This window comes from Mus caroli, chromosome 12 (assembly GCF_900094665.2).
Source record: "Mus caroli chromosome 12, CAROLI_EIJ_v1.1, whole genome shotgun sequence".
NCBI classification, from domain to species: Eukaryota; Metazoa; Chordata; class Mammalia; order Rodentia; family Muridae; genus Mus; species Mus caroli.
In genome coordinates this window covers 84153515-84174059 of record NC_034581.1, presented here as the reverse complement: position 1 = coordinate 84174059, position 20545 = coordinate 84153515, and the positions used below count along the sequence as shown (strand labels likewise).

Genomic DNA, 20545 nt, shown 5'->3' with positions numbered 1-20545 from the left:
AACACAATCACTCTACTAGCAAGTTCCAACACACACACACACACACACACACACACACACACACACACACACACTAGCACTGTGAACTACCAGACCACCCCAGAATCCTAGATCTATCTCCCTACCAAATCAAACAAAACCTTTGAATGGAAGAGATTCTTCATTCATTTGTCAAATACAACTGTGAGGCTCCTGTATGTCAGTGATAGGAGATATTCAAAAGTGGCAAATAGACAATTTGTAGTAGAGGGGAATCATACATCCATCTCCTAAACAGATGCGGAATAGCATGAGGAGAAGAGTTCTAATGTGTGGCAAGACATTCGAAGGAAATGCCTATTATATAGGAGGGTCCGTCCACAGGGACTTGCCCAGGGGAGCACTGATGAGCCCAATTCTGAAGGATGAAGAAAGAGATGAAACTGTGAGAAAGATAGAAACTTGGGTAGAGAGCATGAATCACTACTTTGATCCTTTGTGACCTGGGAGGATGGCAGGATTACTTTTAACCTTAAGTGGAGACACTAGCATTAACTAATGAGTCGGGCATCTAAAACCAAGCCTTCATTTCAATGCACCATGAAATCAAAATGACACTAGGATATAGTATTGGCTGCTAAAGAGAATGAGTCAGAAAACTAAAATCACTTAGTACTCACAGATAACCATTAAGTGTTTCTCTTAAGTGTTAACTTTGAAAGCACTACCGGAAGACCACCACTCAAAAATGCAATTGGCGAGAGTGTTTTTATTTCACAAAAGCAAGAAGTCTACATGAAGGGGTTGTTCTCTTGCAAAAACGGCAATGACCCAGACAAAGGTACACAGAGCTTTTTATAGGGAACTAGGGGAATTTGAGCTAGGGTTAGGTAATCTAAAACTTCATTGGTGGATGGCAATATTACATGGGTTGGTTTCTATCTGGCTTGTGCCCAGGTGGTCAGTGTACTTCATTCCTGTGCTATGAATGCTTAACCACAGGGTGAGATACCCACACCATATAATGCTACCCATCACAGCATCCTGAGATAGTGTATTTCCCCATCCTTGTGGTTATCTCCAGGCTGTTCTTTAGATGGGACATTCTATGGCCTTATCCCTGGAAGTTATAGTCTGTTCCTAGAACTATAACTTATGGCCTAGTTCCTGGGACTGATGACTCGGGGAGTGGGGTGGGTATGGTCGGCTCCTGGTCTAGATGACGTTCCTTTTGAAGTCAGGCCTGGTCCTTAAATGGGGTTTATGTCTTCCTCTCATTGAGACTATTTTCTAGTGTTTTATAAAAATTTTCACACCTAAACCAACCAACAATATACCTATACATACACCATCTATCTACATATATTTTTAACTTTTTAAGGATTACTTAGTTTATTATGTTATATATTGGTTTAGGGTTTTGTATTTATATATTTTATGTTTTGTCTGCATGTATATCTGGGTACCACGTGTATGGAGTGCTGACAGAGGTTATAAAAGGGTTTCAGATGCCCTGGGACTAGAGTTACTTATGGTTGTGAACCATTATCTGGATGCTGGGAATAGAACCTGGACCCTTTATAAGACTAACTACTTTTCTTAACCACTGAGCATCTCTCCAGCCACCTTATACCCATATTTTAAATATTTTTCAGAAGCCTGTTTTTAATGGCAGAAACGTTCCTAATTTTCCAAACTTTAGGCATTAACTCTTTATGCCTTCCATGGTAGAACAGCAAGGTATTTAGTTGCTCATTATTTTGAATAAGTCAATAGCACCCACAAGCTCTTGCAATGCCTTCTTATCTCCTAAGGAAAGGGCCTAAAGGTAAGAGTAATGGGTCCCTATGTTGCACTCTGCATACACTGATTACATTTTCCACGTGATCTCATTAAGTAACCAACACCCAACATTAATCGCTGTCCTCTTTCCCTCATGCATCCATCTAGAGTCACTTTTGATAAGTCATTCAAAGGTTCCTGAGCCAAGGACTGAATGTTCAGCCTACTGCAGTGAATCTCACCCTGTGGGTCACTACCCCTTATTGGTCAAACAGCCCTTTCACAGAGATAATCTAAGCCCTTCCTGCATATCAAATATTTACATTATGATTCATAACACTAGCAAAATTATAGTTATGACATAGCCATGAAAATATTTTTATCATTGGGGGATTACCACAACAAGGAGAACTGTATTAAAAGGTCACAGCATTATGAAGGTTGAGAACCACTGGCCCACAGTCTCTAAACAAATTAGTGACAGTGACACCCAAATGATGTCCTTAGCATGAGAACTGTGACTTTGACCCTGGGTCCTCTGCACTGAATAAACAGACATTCAACTGCCAATGCTCTTCCAACTAGCCCTGGATTTTCCAATTATCATCACCCAGGTCTGTAGGGAATGTTTTAAATCAAAGTGGCTCTTTAATGTGTGATCTTAAAATGCATAGTTTTTAGGTGAAACCATCCATTCTTAATTGAGCTCCTAGGTCCTCTGTTACCTACATATTTTTCTTCCATCTTCACCTCAGGGCTGCACATTTGTTCCAAAGTGCTACAAATGACAGCAGCACAAGGTGAGCTGGGGAAGGGCTTTGCCTGGAGGTGGAAAGTATGAACATTAATTTCATAGTGACCCAGATAATACATATGATGAAAAGGGCAGATAAATGTCATTGCACCCCTCCCAAGAACTTCTTGCTGGCTTTGTTATTAATAATCTTATCTCAAATACCTGGAACTCATATGGTAAGGTATGAATCTCTACTTGCAAACCAATATAAGCTTTCTCTATTCTATTTCCTGTACAGAAATTATGTGAATGTACTTGATTCATCAAGGTTTGTGACTGGAAATATTTCTAGGTTTTTATCATTTCAAAAAAGGTTGGAAATCCACCAATCAGCCAAGCTAATCTCACAAAACATTCTCCACTTGCTTACCTTCATGACTCTCTGCTCAGTCTTTTAGGTCAAATGAACAAATGACCTCATTTCATCATTTTCTTTTCATCTTCTGTGTACAAAAACATAAATTGAATGCTCTGCATGCAAAAAAACTTCCTTCCCATAAAAAGCCATTTCTTAGTACAATTAGGAGTCAAGAATCAAACACATACTACACACACACATACATACACACACACATACACACACACACACACACACACACACACACACCCTGATTGACAATGAAACTGAAAGTTTGCAGAAAGTCAAAGCCTCAGTCACCACCATAAAGCTAATGAATTCAGATCAATGCTGTAACAGGATGTTCCCGTGTCAATCATCGTATATTAAAACAGAGTCTTACCCATCTAGCCTCTAAAACCGTTCCTTTCTGTAAGCTCTTATTGATATACTATTATAAAACAAATTTAAAATATTTATAAAATATAAAATAAAAAGGAACATGAAGTTGAGAGAGAGATGAAGGAGGACTAAGAGGAGCTGCAGGGAGGTAGTGGTGGATGAATATGGCCAATATACATCATGATTATGTAAACACATAGAACTTTTAAAGGATAAAAGATAGAAGATAGAAAGGGGGGAAGAGAGAAACAAAGTCCAGCTACTGACAGGGCAATGCGAATTAATGAGTAGAGCATACTTCTGAACCAAAATAAAAGTAAAACGAGAGGTTTAGGAGCTTGAAAATGAATCCAGAATCCACCATCTACCAGCTGTGTCACCTTGGACATGTGACTAACCTTCTATGTCCCAGTGTTTCCAACATTGAAATAAATATATTAACATGTTACTCTAAAGGTGTTGTTGAGAGATGATCATCATACCATAAAGAGCTTACCAAAGTACTCAGCACAGAGGTAACACCCAATAACATTAACTTTAGTCATTATTGTTAGTACTTTTGGGAAGTAATAAAATATCACTCTCCACATTAGGTGGCCTATATTAATTTCTCAACTCCTCCATTTATTATTAATGAAATCTTGAAAATTTTTCTCTGCCTCTTGGGGTTCCATCCAAAACATGAATATGAAAATATCCTTGCCTCATAGAATTGAGAACCAAGTTTTCAACAAGGTAAGGACACAAACAATAGTGTGGAGGAGAGGAACATTGTACATGGATCAAAAATTCAAGATGGTCAGCAAAGCAAGATGAAGCTGTACATGGTGATAGGAGCCAGACCATGGAGGAGCTGGTAGTCCAAATGAAGGCATTGTTACAATATCCCAACAGGGGTAATACTCAAGATGGCTTCAATCAAGGATTTGACATGGCTATCATTACATCTCAGGAAATCAGTTGGGGTGGTTGTAGCTAATGGATGGGATCATTTGAGACCACTGATGATAAGAGGAGTTCAAAGGCTATGGGTGGAACTCAGGTAACAGATAAGTTGCAGTTGAGCTTGCTTGTTTCCTGGCCTATTATGTTTTTGTTACAATAAGTTCCTTGCCTTTTGCCATCAAAGTACTTAGCATACACTTAATAAAATGTCTAAGTGCATACTATTTTTGTTTGATCTACTTTCTAGGAGGAAAAAGTATCTTATTTTGCAAGAACAAAACTGTCTTTGATTTGAACTAACCTGCAAGGGTTGAAGTAGCACAGTGCCCCTCTTATCAAGTTGGTCCTGATCATCAACAACTGAATAGAAGGGAAAGGTCATACCCAAATCAAGTGCCTCTTAGTGAATGCAATTCAGCACAGGAACAAAAACCCAAAGAGGTGGGTTAACTATTACTGCAAGACAGTAGTCTGGTGGTAAAATATAATATGACCTCTTTCTACATGAACTAAAGAGAGTTCATGGAAGCAATAATCCCCCCCAGCCCCTACCCCCCCACACACACACCTCCTTACATCTTTTCCCCAAGATCATTCTCCCAACAAATCACACGAGCAAATCTCTATCTCAGGTTCCATTCCTAGGAAACTTGACCTTATGTAATCATATGAATTATTTCAAACAAAAGTAGGAAGGAAAAGGCTTGTTTCAGGACATCTTATATATTTATATATTTTGATTTAAAATGATTATTTAAAAACTAAACTGGTCACACAAAGCAAAGAAAATGAGAGATTTCCTGTGACAACCTTAGCATTAGATACCACAGTGGGTCATTCTACTGGTATCCCAAACTTACAACCACTCTGCAGAGTAGTGGCCAAAAGAGGAAATTATTTCCAAATATGACTAGAGAAGATCCAATTCAAAAGAAGCATAAAGGCCAAATTAAGATTGGCTGATCACACCAGCAGCAGAAGAGTGGTTAGTAATACAACTTTGAACTCAGATGATGGGAGTCTCTATCTCCACTCCTTTACTCACTGGCTCAGAAACCTTAGGCAATTTGCTTAAAAACTGTGACTGGACTTTCTATATAAGTATGCAATTAAGAATAACATATACAGAGTGAACTCACTGCTGTTGTAGAGAGTCAAGGTTCAGTTCCAAGCACTGACATTAGGCAGCTCACAACTGCCTCCAACAGCAGTTCCAAGGGAGCTGACGCCTTCCTTGGGCGCCAGACACACACATGACACACATGGTTCATGTATATATTTACATATAGGCACTCATACATACACAACAATAAAAATAAATGAAGCTTCACCAACAACTAAACACATAGTCTAAAGACTATCTAAACAGGCCCACATCACAAAAGGAAATAGAAGAAGTCATTAAAAAATCTCCCAACCAGAAAAAAGTCCAGGGCCAGATAGATGTAGTGCAGAATTCTACCAGACCTTCAAAGAAGACCTGATACCAATTTTCCTCAAGCTATTCCATAAAATTGAAACAGAAGGAATACTACCTAACTTGTTCTATGAAGCCACAATTACTCTGATACCTAAACCACACAAGGACCCAACCAAAAAAGAGAATTATTTCTAAATGTGAACAAGCACTTACCTACTTTATTGAAAACAGCCAATCAACATTAGCTATTATCTTGGAGGACTAAACACAGGATATCATCACTGTAGGTCAAATTATAGAACGTTAAGAAAACACCTTCAAAATCTAAGTGCTTCAGTGCATCAAAATTATGTCTTCTTTATACCAAGTACAATCATATATTGCCCCAAAACCTCAGAACCCACACTGAGCAACTGCAATGAGTGTATGGTGGTTTTGCCATAATTCACATCAGCAGCACGTCCCGAGATCAGTGATTACAGACATCATATTCAGTTAAACTCATTGGCCATATTTAGTCATACTGGCTCCATCTAATGTCAAGAAAGTCAATGAGAATTGTCCTATTATTTTTCTAGTAAGAAGTAAATATGAGTAAGCAACATGAGTGAATGTCTAAACCTAGTATGTTTTCACATGTTATATGTATTTTCTGCTTAAATGTGGCAAGTGTCCTGAGATACATTAGTATTTTATATTGAATAATAAAGAAAAAAATCAGTTGGTTAAAGGCCAATTATAAAGGACTTATAAATATGTTTTTTCTCAATAGGAAGAAGGATCAAGAATACATAGAATCTCAGAATTGGTAAAGAACAAATGAGCCCATGAAATTCAGCCTCCCATCCAATGCAATGAGTCCCTTCAGCAAGGATGTCAAAGAAGTAACCCTTTACCCCAAAGGAAAAGCTGACATCTCCCTCAGCCTCACGCTTAAGGGAGCCATGGGGGCACCACTTGTCTGACTTTTATTTTATGTGAATTTATATCAGCAGGTGAGGTTCTCTGGGCCACAGCCATCCAGGGACAGCCATGCATGTTTTTATTTTTAATTTTTAAACCCCGAAGACTGTGCCCTAACCATGTATATATGATAACAGAGCCAGTTTTTGTACTGAGTCATCTCAAGTTCTCAAAATAACTTTGTAGGAAGGTATTATATTGTCATTTCCAGATCAAGACACTGAGATAAGATATTTAATCTCCTTATCCAAATGAGTGTTAGTTGGGGGCAGAGCAGAGTCTGACAAAAGTGTCTCTCACCCAGGATTAGAACTCCATCAAGGGAAGGTGGAGATGTATCTGAAGACCTTTGCTTTTCTATCATCAGGTGCAAATGATCAAATAATGTTTAAAAGATACATGAAGAGCAAGTCATGCACTATTAAACATGCTGTGTTCTGAAGACAAGTGTTGAATACATAGGAAATTTATAGTTGAGAATCTAGACCAGCACTTATAGACTGAGAGAAAGAAAAAAAAAACATTGAAACTAAGCTTTAATGCGCTGTTTCCTGTGAGAAGCTGGTACTAGCTTCATATCACATTATCTCACAGATATTTCTGTGATCCGTATTTATCAGCACACAAGTGAATGCAAATTACCCCAGGCCACCCAACTAAGAAATATAAGCTTTCTCTACCAAGATGCCTTTTATATGAGTAAAGGGAAAAATCAGTAGGAAACACCCTGACTTTCCTGCTGCTGGTGCCTTGACTGTCCCTCAGGATGATGTCCAGTAGAGTTTGAGCCACTTCAAGACAGTAAGTCTCTTCATCATCACAGCTCAAGTTCTACATCTTTCCACCAAGGAGATTTTCCTTCATCAACTGAAGCCTTAAGACTTTGCCTTTGATTTGAGTCCAATGTTCCAACACAGCCCTCCTGACACCAGCTTCTCCACCCACATAACTCCCCATATGCTGACACTCAACCAGCACCATCTGTAGGACCAGAGATGTGCTTAGTCCCTCTGCTTGGAATAGGAACTCCTGCTAAGAAATAAAGGAACTTAAGGGCCATTGCAAGAGCCAGTTTGTATATAAGTACCCAAACCACACAGGCTATCTTGTTAGTTTGTGTAGTTGCTATGATTTATGTATCAGGAGGTGAATAAATCTACTTACAAATAAGTTTCATAAATAGCTATTTAAATAATTATATATAAAAACAAAAAAGCTAGTTTATACTTTGGAGGCTTTTTGTTCTATTTATTATTTCCATTTCTTTAAGCCTTGAGACCCATTAGTATATTGCTGAGAACAGAGTGAAAATATTGATGGCTAAGAAGATAGAGAGAATGGGAGAAAATACCACTAAAGCACCTTTGGGTCACGACCCCTTTGGAGTGAATGACATTTTCACAGGGGTCAATTATCCAATAGATCATATATTTACATTACAATTCATTATAGGAGAAAAATTGCAGTTATGAAATAGCAATGAAAAATTTCATGGTTGGGAGTCACCACAACATGAGGAACTCTATGAAAGGGAGCATTAGAAATGTTGAGAACCACGTTTTTCTAGGAACTGCAATATTGGTCATCAATCAACAAGTCTCCTGTGGAAGATTTTGCCACCTATTTCTAAAATATACTGAATATATCTTTAAAATCCCCAGGAATCAACTATTTCTTCACTCTTACTCCATTGTTACAGTCAGTGGTCTAGACTGGTTACTTCCCTGGGTACAATGACAGCTCTAGATATAGACAAGCAACTTAATAGGACCAGCAATAGAACAAATTCAGGACTCTTTAAAAAGTTACTTGAGAAAGGAAGCCAATCAATCCACCAAGCAAGACATGGAGCTGTAGCATCAATTTTACAATCTTTAGGTGAGAGAGAAGCAGAACCAGGTTGAAAGATGAAACCATGGGACAGGAGTACATTTTGGAAGACCTCTCTTCAAGCTACGTTTTACTTCCAGGGCCACTTCTAGAGGGAACCTTCTATAATGCCTTTGGTACTTAAGGAAGTTTTGTTAGGTTTCCTGCCATTTAATGAAAGTAGACGTTCCAAGGTGTGATAAATAGCAGGTCTCACATACAATGAAGTATGCACTCCTAATCATTTCTCTCTGTCTTTGTGCATCTGAAAAAAACAAGAAGATCTGAGAATATCCTGCAGCAGCCCTGTATCGTTTTAAATGCCATCTGTATCCCCATGCTCCTCTCTTCCCATCTCAGGCACCAAACATATGAATGCCAACTTCATATAAAGATGTTAGGAATCTGAGTTCTTTTCATGAGAATAACTGCACTGAGTAAGAAAGAGGAGGAGGATGAATTCCCAAAGGCTACTTTGGAATGATGGGCACAGTCGGGGTCACACATGTCTTTCCTTTCGAATAACTTATTAATTCTTTGGCTTTAGGAAGTCCATTAAACAGCAGCACGGGATCCCAGTGTCCTCTCTTACAAGTGGAGGGTGTGTATCATGAAGCTGTTGTGTCAATTCAATGACTCAGTCCCAAGTCACATGTACAGAGACCAGCAAAGGACTGATGTGTCATGTGTACTTTCTGTGTTTTCATTTCTCGTGGGACATTCTCCACAGCAGTAAATGATATGACTTACCTTCCTTTGTAGTTGTAGACACTACCTCAATCTCCAGCCCTAAAAGCATGTATTAGATGAATGAGTGACCCTTGACAGGGGGCCTGTAAGACTATTTATACAGTTCTGCTTCATCTTACAGTGTTAGGAATAGGTCTCTAATTGTGGAAATCAAAGCCCTGGTTAGAACTTTGTGGGAGAGGATATTTGACCATCCCCATTTTGGTGGTGTCTATCAATAGTTTATAAGTAAATGCATTGGGTAGAAGCCATTGTAGGAACAATTCTCAACCCAAGAAGTACTGCCACCCCCAGAAACCTCCATTTTTTACCTTAACCTGCTTTAGGGTTTTAGACACAAAGCATTTTTCTGAGCCCCCCCCCCCAGCAGGCAGTGGAGAAACCCATCAGGAACTCCCTCACCTTCCTGCCTTGAAAGCCATAGAATTGTCTTGCAGTCCCTAAAATTGGCTCCTCTGGACTAGTGCTGCTTTTGCAGTCCCTAGACTGCCATCAAGTTGGCCATGAGCTGTGAGCTGCCTGCCGACTAGGTGTTTCTGGTTCCATAGCAAATGCACCTTGAGTAAAAATACTGTAAAGGGAAATGTGTTACAGGAAAAATGAGGGGAAGGAGGCAGTTGCGATGGAGAATGAGATTCAGCTTCCGAGAGAACAAGCATTTTCAGGTGATAAATCTCTCCACTGTGTGGACTCACTAGTCCCAAGCAGTGTTAACAATTTCTTCTATTATCTTCTTGCTCTGACATAAGCTTGGGAGATCAGAAGTGTAAGCAGGTAATTCAATTGCCTCTCCTCCCTGCCAAGCTGTTAAGCAGGCACTTCTACCATTGCTCAGGCTTAGATCAGGTTTCCCAAAGGCTGCCAAAACAAGCTAATAAAATGAGTCCTGTGAGAAGCAAGGGAAGAATGTAAGGAGACTGAGGCATGGTCTTCCATGGGGATGCAAACAGTTTAGTTGCCATGTACTTGTTAAACCCTTTGTGAGATAGAGAGAAGACCACAGACACATAGTAAGCTGAAAGTAAGAGGACATCTTTCCTTCCCATAACTATTCATAGAAATAATAATTTGATGTTTATTGCACAAACAGCAGAGGGTTGGGGGTTCATGCACCTGTGTCACAATTTTATTCTACATTTATTCATACAACAACCATTTATTGAATATATCTAAGGCAAACATACACATGCATACACATACACTCATGAACATACACACACACACACACACACACACACGTGTGTGTGTGTATGCATGCACACAAAAGCAATAAGGAGAGTATTTAGTATTTATGAAGAAAGCCTTCAGGAACGAATGGGGATGCAAAGGAGTGATGGGGTGGATTTGTTCACAATACATCATAAACATGTATGAAATTGTCAAAAATCAAATTTAAAAAAATTTAAAGCCCAGTGAGGCAGGAACACCAACATTGGAACACTAAGAATGGAAGAGGTGACGTAGGTTTAAAGGGGATTTTGGATTTACAATTAATAAAACTTGCTGGACTGCTGAGGTACATAAAGGATACACCTTTTTTCTGCCCTTGGTACCAAAAAGCAGAAAAGAAAGAGGAGAAGCCATGTTAGTAGGATTATTCCCAAACATGACTAGGGGCAATGTGATCACCCACAGATAAATTCAGTACAGACTGAGGAAAGCTGAGGGATCACTTCAGTACAGGACTCAAAGGGTCAATGTCCAGGAGTCCAAATGCCGCCACAGATTCAGGTTATAATTCTATCAACCATTGAGTCTCCTTCAGCCCTTTGCACCTGCTACATCTAATTTGACTCAAACGGGCAGAAACATCCTTCCAAAGGACACCCCTGGATGCTCTGCTAGAATAACAAAGCTTAACAGTAAAATAATTCTTGCTGAAGAAAGAAGACAGAAGGAAAGACCTGTGTTGAGGACTCAGTATCAGAAATTTTAAAAAAAGAAGAAAGAAAAAGAAAAAAAAAAAAACTTGTACAAAGTCAGACAGGACCCAGACTAAATATATGCCTTGATTACTTCTAGCATATAATCCTTTCTTCTTATCTATTCATGCTTCTCTAAGAAAGAGAAGAACTGTTTTTGAAGACAAAATACAGCTCTCTACTCCTAACCTTAGAACCCCCTGGGGAAATTTAGGCTTTGGTTGGTAGAGAGAGAGTGAAAGTCTAAGTAGCTACAGCCTAAGGACAATGCATCAGGCTCTTAAGTCCTGGGGCCCTTGCTTTTTGTACAAACAGTACCTCCGAGCAGTTATAGCAAAAGAGGTGGCCAGGCCATGGATAGATAACTAAGGAACAGACTTAGTGTTGCTTCAGATTGGAGAGAAGGCATCTTGGGAGCATTCATGGGATGGGTAGTCAATCATTCCCAGTACTATGGACCCAATCTTTGGCTACATTGTTTTCTAACTCATTATTCAAAGGGCCTCTGGGGTCCAAGATGGCGCTATCCAGCTGAGGCAACATAGCTTTAGGGTCAGATACTATGGTATGTAGACTTTTCTGGCTTCTTGACTCTCCTGATCCAAACGTCCCCCTACCCCAGCTGTACGAGGGACTTTCTGTCCCACTCCCATACTCAACTCAGTTCTCTGCTAGAAGATAACAGTGGGCTACCAAGCATTCTTTCTCCTTCTTCTTATCTTGCTTTTCTGCTGGAGAACTTTCGATTCCATTAGTCTCAAAATATTCTCTAGAGAAAAGTATTGGATACTCTTTTATTTTCTTTTTCCCACTAACATGGCTTAGACAAGTAAGAAAAAAATGAGCCCTAGAATTTGTGTGTGTGTGTATGTGTGTGTGTGTGTGTGTGTGTGTGTGTGTGTGAATACTACAGTCATCCTACAGATGTTGGGGTGAAGGGTCTAGAAAAGTGGTTTTCAACCTGTAGGTTGCAATCCTTTTTTGGAGAGGGTCAATGACTCTTTCACGGGATTGTCTAAGCTCATTGGAAGACACAAATATTTACATTATGATTCATAATATTAGCAAAACTACAGTTATGAAGTAGCAACAAAAATAATTTTATAGTTGGAGGTTACACAACATAAAGTATTGTATTAAAGAGTTGCAGCATTAGGAAGGTTGAGAACCACTGACAGAGAAGTAGTAGGTAGAGCCTAACAATTAAGCCAACAAAGCAAGTGACACAGACAGAAAAATCCAGACCATGGTGACATTAATCTCAGTTACATGAACCAATAACCATAACTCTTGTTGAAGATTCTTTCTTTTTGTTGTCTGTCAACCTTTCAAGGCTGACTCTCATTCTTATTCTTCCAGGCTGAACTTCCCCTAACCAAACATTGCAGTCACAAACACAGCACCATCTCATAAAAGAATCTTTTCTGAATGTGCCTTTGCATAGACGCCTTCAAGGCTGTTAAAGTAAACATTTTCTATCTAGATTCATCCACTCACTAGCTGTGCAGTGTTAGGAAAGGTACATGGAATGATGCATGACTCGGTTTTCTTATCTGTGAAATAGGATAAAATTTATTTCTATCACAAGAAAAATAAATGAGACAATGTAACAGCATCCCCTAGACCAGGAATAGAGTACTGGGAGTAGAGTACCCTACTTAGAGAGAAAGTAGACAGTTACCGGGGCTGGAGATGTAGCTCAGGTGGTACTGTGCTTGGCTAACATGCAGGAAGTTCTGGGTTTGATCAATCACCAACACTGCATAAACTAGGCATGGTAACACATGGCTGTAATCCCACTACTCAGGAGGTAAAGGGAAAAGGGTTAAAAGTCTGTCTCAGGCCACCTTTGGCTAGACAAGGAGTTGGAAGGCAGCCTGGACTACATGAAATCCTATTTTGGGGGATGGGAAGAAAGGAACGATATAGGGAGAGAGAACATGATATTTTATTCTCTGAGTATGCCAAGAACCCTATTAAGTCAATAGCTTTGTGTGGATTCAATGAACATAACCCATCCCCATATGGATGAACATAACCCATCCCCATTTCTAAGACAGAGGTGAAAACATAAGCTGAGCCCAGTTTATCCAACATGCATTTGTCTGAGTCCCCCTTGGCTCTCGGGCATTCTCCCAGCCTTCAGTTGCAAGACTGATAAGATACCTGGAACCCACAACCCCATCCCAGCACCCACTATAAGAGAGACTCAGGCTCCCCTGCAGCCTCTGCAGCTTTTATGTATACTATAGCCCATGGCAAACACTCTGAACCAAGGAGGCCATGATCAGCCATAATAGAATATTTTAGCAGCTGGAAAATAATAGAATATTTTATTAAGCAAAATGGAAAGGGAGATCATACCCTTTCTGATTCTGTTTCAAAGAGTGGTGGGGAGAAAGCCAAGCACTGCATAGCTATCAGAGACAAGTCCAGCCCAAAGAATGGGGAAGGGCCACCCCAGTCATCTCCTTTATTGCCTCCCAGAGGCAATAAAGTTCTATCACCATGCATTATTCGATTGCCTGTGTGATGGTTACCTCTGATTATCTTTCGTCATTAAGATGCAAAGAAGACAAAGCCACCCATTTACCGCTTCCCCTGTTTGTAGCATCAGTCATGGGGTTGGCAGAAGAGGAAGCTGAAATGAATGGTTATATGAAAAGTATGTGCAGCCTTATATTTCAGCACCTGTGTTACTGCAGAAATGCAGGATACAAACTATTGGGTGAAGGCTATAGCCTTTTTGATTTTTGTATCCTGTGATATTAACTTCCATGAAATCTATCTTGTAAGCTACCTGAAATCCTATGGCACTATGTATTTAATAATGAAATAGACAGAGAAAGACAGGGTGGAATCAAATAATTCCACTTGAAGGGATTATTCTATGATTCAGCAGAACATGTTTCCTCATAATTCCAATGAGCATTATTATTCCATTCTAAGTAAAACATGATGTTCCAATTTTAACTTACTCCAAAGTAATAGATAGTTGGTGCTATTTGTCCACCATCATATATTTGCTAAATATCCATTGTGATCTAAGTACTACACTGAATAATACACGGTCTTTGGTCTCTAAATAAATTATAACCATCCTAGTAATTGTATTACTATTCCTACCAAATTCTAGAGTAGTAGAACTGTCATTTCCCTCATCACAGTTTCCAACTCCCTCATTTCTGCCTCTTGCTTGGATACCCCTTCCCCATAAAGAAGCCAACCCAGGTGCCTCTGGAAATTGGGAGGCTGCAGACAACATCTGGTACACTAAGGGAATGTGTTTGTCTCAGCCCAGCTCAAAATAGTATCTGACAAGCCTGGATCACACAAGTTCTAAAAAACTCACGAGAAATAACCTGAGAAATCTATAGCTGCCTCCTCCAATTTCACTCCCTGTCTGGCTGCTTATTGAGTTCTGCAGCCTGTATTGACAGCGTGCAACCCTGCTTCTGTCTGCCTGCTCTTATGCAGCGGTAACCAAAAACAGGGAGTGGGGGAAGAACATCACAGTTATGATTCATGCCTGAGACCCTGTTCCCGAGCCAGGTACCAGCCTACAGGCAGAATTTCCAAGAAAAAAAAAAAAACAGTAAGATTTGTTAGAAAGAAAATGCCAGGGTCTCCTTCCTTCTTCCTATTCACCTCCCCCACCTCTTCTCTCAGGGCCACGTACTTCATCTGGCTCCTTCCAACCTCTACTCTCCCCATTTAATCTTCCAAATTCCACTTTTGCACTAAGAAAACACATCCGATATAAAGAGGATGGGGTAGAGCCAGCCCCACCGCAGCTCACAAACCTTTTGCTTTAAGGTGAGCTGAAAGACTTACCTGAGAAGCTGGAGTTAATTTCACTGCAGAAATGAAAGTGCAGAGTGCAGATCCCTGGGAAAACATAACCTTGGAAATAGGGGAGAAAAGCAGGGAAGAGAGGGGCCACCACATTCCCCAAGCCCTCCAGTCCTGTGTCTCTGCCGGAGCCAGCAATTGATAATCTCACTAACACCTACAACAGTGTGCAGGAAGCTGCCTTCTTCCTAACTAATACCGCCCTCAGTGTTGTTCGTGATTTTGCAACTCTTCTCTCACCATCCGAATCTTAGTGCAGCACTGGCAATTAGAAACCTGCACACACCTGGGATCTGGGACAGGGTGTTTTGTGCACACAGTGGGAATTTCGATCAGCATGGAAGACTCTTGAACAGTTTCCTCCTTTCCTAGGAGGATTTATTTGAATGGGCAGGCTGTGTCGTTCCAAACATATCCCCTGTCTTTATGTGAATCACTGACTCGGGAAGTCACATGGACCCAAGATTCTCAGAATGAGCACTCTGTTCTGGGAAATACCAGGGATATCTACTCTCTTATTAGCCACAACCCTTAAATAACTGCTGTGATCAAGATGCATCACTGAAGAGGACATTTCAAAGCTGAGTTGTTACTGCAGTGAGCAAAGTAGAAGGCAATGCAAAAAAGCAGCTTTCTATTGCAACAGTTGCCCAAGCTATGTTCTTCCTATTGGTCTGAGCTCAGGTGCAAGGCACTGCAAATGTACAGATATTCTGAAATAAATGCAGGGGTCCCAAAGCCATTTATTCCAGACCAATATAGAATCCCTAAGTCACCTAACACTAGGGTTACTTGAAACACTGAAGGATATTTTTAGATTGATCCTGTCGTCTATTTATTCCTATCTTAGACAAGAAGCAAGAATAAGGAGGTAGAGCACTATATATGGAGCTGCCATTCTGTGATATGAACAAAGATAGACTAAGGTATTACCTCTAACCCCTCACAGAGAAAGAGCATCACCTCCAAATGTTTCTGAATTGTGTTAATTTTACTAATAATAGAAGCAGTTGAGCTTAATGGCACTGTAGGCACAGTTCACAGAATTTTCCATGATTTACACCATCCAGTATCCCAGTCATCTTATAAGGTGTGCATCATTTGTTATTGTCTTAGTTAGGGTTTCTATTACTATGATGAAACACTATTACCAAAGCAATTTGGGGAGGAAAGGGTTTATTGGGCTTACACTTCATCACTGTTCATCTTGAAGGAAGTCAGGATAGGCATTCAAAGAGGGCAGGAACCTGGAGGCAGGAGCTGATGCAGAAACCATGGAGGAACACTGTTTACTGTCTTGCTCCCCATGGTTTCACAGTCTGCTTTCTTGTAGAACCCAAGACCACCAGCTCAGAAAATGTCACCATCCACAATGGGCTGGGCCCTTCCCATCAAACATTAAGAAAAATGCCCTACAGGCTTACTGATAGCCCAACCTTATGGAGGCATTTTCTCAAGCCTCATTTCTCTCTGATGACTCTAGCTTTTGTCAAGTTGACATAAACCTAGTCAGCACAGTTATTCTCCTAATGTTAGAAATGAGCACATAGCATTTCAGAGACACAAGGCAAGGTGTCCATGGTCATAGGGTATTAAGACTTTCTCAGGATTGGAAGCCACACATCTAACATTTCAGACTTTTTAACCATCATATGGTACCCCATTGAGCATATACTCATAGTAAACCACTATGCCCTTTCTATTTTATATTAAATTCTATGCTCATTTGTATGTGACCGTAGATCACAGGTCAGCCCTCTGCTATACAAAAGGCTTATTAAGGAACATACTCCTGGGCTTGATATCTTAAAAGGAACAAGCAAGTTTCTCATAATAACAAACTACTATTAAACACTTGGAATTGGACCTTCTTGATTAAAATTCATGTAAATACAAATTTCCAATGAGCCGTCATAGATATTCAACAAATGGATCTACTAACCCACTTAATAAATTATTGTTCTCGTTGATGAATGTTCTCACTGTTGAATGTGAGGTTTTTAAAATTCTAAGCAATTACTTATTCTGACTTTTTACTAATTTAGGCTTTTCTGGCGATCAAGTGAAAAGTCCTGCTTATAAACCTTTTCTTCAAAATGTTAGCTTATTCATACTCACAATGTCCTCAGGGTAGACAGAAAGTACCACATCGCTCATCTTATCAATATTCAGAAGAACACACATTGATTGTAAGCAGGTCAGTGGTGCAGAGCACACAGCATGCAATGTATAATAAACCACACCACGCACAGAACTTCCTCATCCATCCAGTGATTCATCACTCAATCCGTGCTTTAAGGCAGAAACACCATTTTAACAGGTCCAGTGGCTCCTTTAAACTGCTCTGGTATTAGAATGTAGTGAACTAGGGATATAGTCCAGCCTCTACAACCTCTCACTCTTATCTGACCAAGACTTTAAAACCATTCTAAACCAATGAGTTATAAATGATGAATAAATTGGCTCATTGGGTCTTTCTTTGAGTGTTGCTCTTAGACTTTGCTGATTAGCTCACCTGATGAGTTGCAATTGAGCATGAATTATGGATTTGATCTTCATGTGTGCCAGTTAGCTTCATACTAGTTACAAAGTGGTCCATTGCCAGATACGAGCTATTTGTGCAAGATGAGGGACAGGAAACACTGTCTTTGTTTTGAGTTTCAAGCTTGTGTTCCTCCGAAATCCACATTGAAATGTAATCCCCATTTTTGGTTGTATTAACTCCTGAGAAGTGACTAAGCCCAGAGAGCTCTACTCTCAGGAATGGATTAACATTTTATAAAAGAGGATCAGAGAATGATGTAATAATTGCAGCCTTCACCAGACACTGAATCTGCTAGTAACTTAATCTTGGGCTTCCCAGTCTCAGAAGATCAGTATGCACATTTTGGTTGTTTATAAATTACCCAGATGGCTGCAAAAATATCTCATTGAGAGAATGTGTCTCTGAGATCCCAGGATTAATCCCCAGTTCTATAAACAATCTAGTCCCATATGATTTTATAATAGTTCAAATGAACACAGACACCTTTCATCATCATACTTGGGAATGGTACAATGCAGAGTAGAACCTAGAGGTGATGACATCACCTAGAGGAAGTAGAGTAGAACCTAGAGGACAGTCCATCATAATTAATTTAGGAGCAGCTCGTATAAGACCCCAGCCTTGCAGTCCATGGGAGTGAAGAAGAAGAGCAGAAATAGAAAACTCATAGGCCAACATTTATATTAATTCCATAATTTTGGAGAGGGATTATAAGCTATGATATCCATGGAAAGAGCATGTGCCCAATATTGCTTAAGAACCCTCATCTGCTCATTGCAACCCATGCCCTTAAGAATTCTTGGGTCCATGAATTTTTTTTTCTAGCATATTTTTGAGAGTTCAGCATCCCTGGAAATGAAGTAAAAATTTCAGGGTTGACAAACTGACAAGCAGGTAAACTTCTTCTAAAGAATACAAAACTGTTGCCTTGACAAGTTTAGGTTCTAGAGGCGCTGCCAGAAAAAGTGCTGTCGGGTCAAAGAAGACAAGTCAGGTTCTTTTTAGAGATGACTAAAAGTTTCCAGATAGTCATTCTGCCTTTTCCCTCTTGTTTAGGAATGGAAAGAAATGGATCTTAGCTTCAAGGTTAAGTAACAACAGCAAATTAATATATCTCTTCTACTCTTGGAAAAAATATTATCTTAAGGAAAAAAAAATTGGATTGTTTCTTCCATGGCTTTCAATATTCCCAGTAGAGAAGAGAAAACTGTTCTGCAGTTGTTTCTCTGTCAACTTAGAAAAAAATTGCTTATTTTTCATCCCTCATATCTTAAAATTAAATTACACTGGATACAGTTTAAATGAATACTTCTAAAAACTTCCCACTAGTTGGACCTAATTCTAATTTCTTTCTGTAATGCTCATGTCCCGAAGGAAGAATATCTCACCTGATTTGCATTTTTCCTGTTCTACTGTTTTATGCCAACGGAATTCAACAGTTGCCTGTATCAGTGACACAGGAAATTGAAGACCATGACCATTATATTGAATTTTTCAAAAATCCAAAACATCAAGAAATAGGTTAAATGGATTATAAATATAAATTATTGTAAAGATAGTCTATTAATAGCCAGTTTTTGCCACATGCAGTCCAGCTAAGTGTGGGTTTACCAGAACATAGTTGAACATTCAATATAATACAATACTGCAGAGGACTTGGAGGCTAGCATCAAGACACATGAAAGTCATTGGCAAGTTCAAAGATATTAGGAGGAATAGAATAGAGATACAGCAGTCCTCATCCACAGAGTCTGAAAGCTGTAAGGACAGTCCTGTACCCTGCAAAGCTCCCTAGGAATCTTAATTGCATCCATCAAGTCAGCCTATCATGGAACATCAAGCAATCTTTCATTTATCATAATTTACCAAGTACTTTATCAAATGCTTTTCAAAACAAGGGTATAAACTTCTGCTTCAGAGAAGCTGGCGAGACATAGTTGTTTCTGTTCCTTATAATACTATGTGCAAGTATCAGTTGTTGATAGAGGGGTGTGGAATCTCTAACTTTGGTTGCTTTTGTTTTCAAAACATTCATGTATATTATACTGTCCTTTTGGGAGATTAATCCTTTTGTTGTATAACAATTGCCCCTGAATCTGGTAGTTGTTTTTTTATCCTAAACCTATTTTATTTGCTACTAGAACTACTAAGGATTTCTACCAATTAATATTGCCATTTTGTATTTTCCTATAATTTTACTTTTGCCCTACTTATGTCATTTTATTAGAAGTGAGTATTTTATACAAAGCATGTAGTTGTATCATGTTTTAAAATTGAGCTAAGCAGGGCGTGATGGCCATGCCTTTAATCCCAGCACTCGGGAGGCAGGTGGATTTCTGAGTTCGAGGCCAGCCTGGTCTACAAAGTGAGTTCCAGAACAGCCAGGACTATACAGAGAAACTCTGTCTCAAAAAAAAAAATCGAGCTTACCATCTCTTTTATTTATATATCAGACTTTTAAAGTCCATATTGTATTTTATACATTACAGAATACATATACCATTTGGTCTTTCATACCCCACTATCAACAACTCATAGGACCATGAAACAAAAAAACACCAAGAATACAGAATTTCATCAGCCAAAAATATTTAACTCTCCTTTATTGAACACTTTACTGAAGAGTAAAATAGTACCCATTTTCAAACTTATATGGAACATATAATATGCTAGCCCATAAAACTGAAACCTGACAATTTAAAAGAAATGACACCATACAGTTTTTTACCAGCCAGACACTTAACTAAATTAAAAATAAGTAACAAAGTAATTGAAATAATTTTGAACTAACCAAAATAATACATGAAACAAAAAAGTCAAGAAAAACAAATAATATACTACAATAGATGAAAATAAACATATAACTTATAAAATGCATGATGTATCAAAGAAAGTAATCCTAAAATAAAAATTTATTTTTAAAGCATATATTAGTTATAAATAATAATGAATTTCATATATATTATGCATAATAATAATCCAT

At 39.1% G+C, this 20545-nt stretch overlaps 1 protein-coding gene across 32 annotated transcripts in view; it reads right to left on the bottom strand.

Moving 5' to 3' along the window:
* Nrxn3 (neurexin 3) overlaps positions 1-20545 on the bottom strand; it is a 1604379-nt gene that overhangs the window by 1359900 nt on the left and 223934 nt on the right. The window contains exon 1 of one of the 32 annotated variants that reach the window (XM_021179713.2): positions 15000-15210. The exons of 30 other annotated variants lie outside the window; for them this stretch is intronic. The gene's annotated coding sequence lies outside the window, so the exon portion shown is untranslated. Of the gene's footprint in view, positions 1-14999; positions 15211-20545 lie in introns of those variants that run through there. One more of the 32 variants, XM_029484657.1, reaches the window with a different exon arrangement.